At 36.9% G+C, this 4,797-nt stretch overlaps 1 long non-coding RNA gene across 1 annotated transcript; it reads right to left on the reverse strand.

Annotated features, from left to right (window-relative positions):
* Nucleotides 1–799: 799 nt before the first annotated feature.
* On the reverse strand, nucleotides 800–4,294 carry LOC122180583. The gene is made up of 4 exons (XR_006179172.1): nucleotides 4,194–4,294; nucleotides 3,862–3,920; nucleotides 1,404–1,505; nucleotides 800–876 (listed from the first exon to the last, which is right to left on the reverse strand). It is a non-coding gene; the product is annotated as an uncharacterized LOC122180583 (long non-coding RNA).
* Nucleotides 4,295–4,797: the final 503 nt, after the last annotated feature.

The following is a 4,797-nucleotide window of genomic DNA, read 5'->3' on the forward strand; positions in this document are numbered from 1 at the left end:
TTGTATGAGAAATACGTCAGATGCTGAGAAGACAAGCCTAACACACTGGTATCTTAAAATGCATTTTTTTCATGGAAATCTGGAAATTAAAATACAATATTTGCTTTTAATAAAAATTATATAGATTATTTGCTTGGGATGAAGAGGCACTGGAACATGTTGCCAGAGAAGTGGATACATCATCTCCTAGGTGTTTAAGGCCGGGTTGAATGGAGCCCTGAGTAACTTGATCTGGTGGATGACAATGCTGTCCACAGGAGGGGATCTGGAATTAAGTGATCTTTAAGGTCCCTTTCAACCCAAGTCATTCTATGGTTTCACGATTCTATGATTTTCTGCGATAGTGTATACAAGTCAGCCCAAAAGTAATTTGTCCTATTTATTTCCAGTATAACTACAACAAATACAAAGAGCACAATAACACTATCTGATAGAGCAAATTAAAATGCTATTTTTCAAGGTAGCCACTACCATTAAGTATGCATTTTTGCTAGGGATGGACAAGAGCCTGCATGGTACACTCAAAAGTCTGCACCAGCAAAGGTGACCCACTGTTTCACAGTTGCTATGATAGTATGATAGTCATTGCTAGGAAAATGTTGCCCAAGCCATCTTTCACTGGCCCAAACAGATAAAGAAGGAGCCAAATCCCAATGATACAGTGGGTGTGTTAAGACAATCCAGCCAAGACTGGCAATGTGCTCTACAGTCATCAGACCAGCATGGGGCCTGGCATTCTTGTTGCAGTAGAACTGTTGTCTTCTTCTATGGCCTGACTCTACAAGTTCAAGCCGTCAGCTTAGTCAGTGTTGCAATGTCATGTCAGAATTGGTGGTTTGTCCAGGTTTCAGGAAAACCAGAAGGATCACCTCTTTCCTATCACAAAAGACAATGCACATCACTTTACCTGTGCAGGCTGCATCATGAACTTTTCCTTTGATGGAGAATTCACATCACCACTCTGTAGACTGTCATTCTGACTCCAGCTTGTAGTGGTGATACCATGTCTTATCACAGGTAATGACACGATCCAGGAAACTGCTACTGTCAGCCTATCTGTTCAATTTGTCCTGACAGTCTTGCAGACAGCATTCTTTTTTTTTTTCCCCCTCCCCCCTTTGTGGACATCCATGAGACCTTCCTGGTGCAAACTTTGAGGTATCCCAGTCTTATCAACATAATTTCCAATGCATTGAAGCGGATATTCAGCTCCATACACAGTTCCCTGGGTACATGATCTCATTAGGAGACTTACCTTGTTGTCACCTAGGGCAGTGTTTTTTAAATATCAGAATAATACAAAATACAGGTTTAAAAGAAACTGAGCTCAGTGTATAACAACTGCAATTTTACATATTTTTTAAGAATTCTCCTTTTCCTAGGAATCGCTAATATCTGTGTACCTCCAGTGCAAGTCACTTTGCTTTTCAGAAGATTCTTGGTATAATGAACAGTCAGAACATCAAATAAAAGACATTTTGGCCCATAGGGACATCATGTTGCACCTGCAAATGAATACAAAAAGACCTACTTACTGAATCTAACAATGCAGTTATATAACAAAATTATTATTGCATCTTCAGTTATATGTTTCAGATCTTACTGCAGTTTCTTTTTCACTTGACAGGAAAGAAAAATATTCCAGTCTAGCAAGGAAATGAATATAAACTAAATAATATTCATCAAAGAGAAAGATTACAATTGTTAGTTTTTCATTAATTTCAGAAGCATTTATGAGGCATGCAGATTGACTGTGAGCATACTTAGAATTCATAAACATATTCTGAATGCTCTGGATGTGTTATAAAGAGATGCCAGATTGTTTACACTGGCTGTTCAGTTTAACTGATCTCACAGTATTTCTGTTCCTTCACTGTTTGACAAATTTATTAGCAGGAGGACAGTGGGTAAAAAAAAAAATATATCAAATAATACACTATTAACATTTCTGGTTTCACAAAATAACTACAAAATAACTGAAAGCATAATAAGCCCTAGGTATCCAGCAACCCAGTATTTGGAAATATAATATCTAGCCCTTTTTATTAAAAAAAAAAATATATATATATATATATATATAAATAAAACATAAAAAAAACATAATTCAAATAGTATCCTCTCATAACTGAATCACCTTGTAATTTAAGCGGCAAAACGCATGAGCCTAAGATTCAACAAAATGTACAGGATAAAAGAAGAAATACAGCTGTGTATTGGAATTGTCAGTATGCTTACATATATCCTAACCCATTTCTGCATTAACCATGCTAAATTCTTGAATGTTCTGATTCTTCAAAGAAACATATTTTGGAAAAATATTTTCTTTGACAACACTGCTGTATTGTGTGAAACAAATAGGTGCAAACACAAATTTAGCTTGGAGATTTTGTTCTTAGAATTGAATGAAAAAGCAGCACCAAGAGAGTAACAGCTTTCCTGGAACAAAGTAGGTATTTTAGGCACTCCAATACTAAGCATGCCATTTATCCTTAATTCTCCTTTTCTGTAGCATGCTGTCAGTGGCTGAAAATAAAGGCAAGTATAGTTACTGAACCTCTTTGTGAGCCCTGAAAGCTGGTAGCATTGCAAATGAATTAGAAATTCTCTCAAATGTAAGAATAACAGAAGCAAGTCATGCACCTAAGTTTTTGCACAGTTAGCAGAAAGACAAAAAATACAAAATATCAGAGGTTCTGCTCAAAGGATTTAATCAGTGTCAGACTAACTAAGCATCTGCATTACAAGCTGGCTTACATACAAGAAAATAATGTGTGTGTGACAATTCCTTTTTATTTTGTTTCTTCACCACCCACTGCGGTGTTTGCACTTTTTGCATTTCATACACCTGAATGACAGTTAAAAATAAAAGACTACGGGAATACTGGAAATTCATCCTTAAATCTTTCCATATCAGAGCCTAAGTTAAGCATATATTGAAATCTGCACTGATTTTCTAATTGACAAACTGCATTTGGAGCTCAATCTTCATGAGAACGTACAGAATGAAGTCTTTTTCCTTGAAGAGCTATTCTTACAATGCAGATACACTGAATACCTTGCAGGAATTTTAAGTCTCAATGAAATAGCATGAGGTTACAAAAAAAAAGCCAGAGTTTTGTCCCCCCCCAATGTTACTTCCACAGAATTAACAAGCTCTTGGCTTCAAAGGGCAATTTTTACTAGAATCCTTTCTCACGTATTTTTACCGATCATTTTTTCTCTACATTCCACATGCCTTGATAAAAAAATAATTGAAAAATCACAACCTTTGGTGCAATCATAATTGTTACTGTGTCTGCTCCAGGAACATGGGCAGGCTTACTCACCTGGTTCTCCCTGGCTACAGCAGCTAACACTTTCTCTCACTTTAATGTCTTTTCATGAAGAAAATTCATCAAACACTAATTGATTTGAAATTGCTGTTTGCTTCCTAACCCACTACAGGAAAACGGCCTGCAGCTTCACAACAACCTTAATGAAGTTCAATTAGACTTGCTTTCCCTCTCTGGTGCTATAGTTACATGGACGTTCTCTGACCCACTACTCTTTTCCTATATTTGTAAGTTTTCTCAGACAAACCACGTCAGAATGAGCACAAAGCAACACCTGTGCTGTCAGCATAGAAGAGAGGCCTGAAATGCAAGTAGATGTATAAATGAGGTTGATTTAGGATCTGTACCATGGCATAGCTCTGATTTAACTGATTTTGACTGAAATGAAGGAGGAGATCATCTCCAGCAAAAGAAGCTTCTCTAGCAAATCTGTAGCAAGAAGTTGCATTGCTGAAATTCTCACAAAGTCAGTTGTCTGTGACACAAAGAATTAATGCTTTTGAAATTAGCAAATTCACCCAACACATACCTGTAGGAACATACTGAAGGTTTTGTTTGGTGGTTGGTTTTGTTTTTTGAGGCTTAAATCTGAAAGTAAAAAGGAAAAAAAAAATGTGGAAAATGGAAATGAAAATATAAAAATAAACATTGCCTTTCAACCACTAGAAATGATTGTATCTGTTAGCCAAATGTACCAATACCCGTAATATAATAACAAGAACGCAGCTTGAGACAGTGGAATTCCAACTATTGGAAAGAACAGTAAAAGGTCTTGAACTTTCACAAGTAAGCAGCAGTCAAAATAGTATGAGGATTTGGCTTGTTTACAGTGGGGTTTAATACTTGTATAAGGAGACTCACCTGTGATGACTCCCCTCGGAAAGCAGCGCTTCAAGCCCAACTGTGGTAATAAATGCTCCATTTGAAGGGGATTATCTCCTCCCCCTCTTCTTCTGATTTTTCAGAACAAAGCAGGAGGTGGAGAGAAGGAGGGGGAGATAATCCCTTTAACACTTAGCACTTCACACCTGCCAGGTAAGTAATAAATGCTGCATTCCAGGGGGATTAGCACAGTACTTGTTTAGAGTGGAATAAAATGCTTTCAGACATTGGACCGACCCCCCTGGGACAAAAGTCCAGCTTAGGTTTTGTCATTTAATTACTTCTTATAGTCTTCTTGTATTTGTTTGTTTGCTAACTCAAGTACAACAGTATGAAAACAACAAAAGCTGAGTTTCTCGATTTTCTGGGTTTCTGTGTGTATGCCATGAGAAAACTTAAGCATATTGATACAGTAAACAATTGATAATAAAATAACATTGTATTATTTAAAGATATGCATTCCACAAGAGGTAGAGCGCTCTTCATGAAACCCATATCCCATATAATGAAGTGTTCCTGAACTGAAGGTATGTTGAAGGAAGTTCATTCTGATCAGTGTATTAGTATCCTCACAGCAACACTC

This window comes from Lagopus leucura, unplaced genomic scaffold (genome assembly GCF_019238085.1).
Source record: "Lagopus leucura isolate 7727_CA_CO unplaced genomic scaffold, USGS_WTPT01 Super-Scaffold_100008, whole genome shotgun sequence".
Lineage (NCBI taxonomy): Eukaryota > Metazoa > Chordata > Aves > Galliformes > Phasianidae > Lagopus > Lagopus leucura.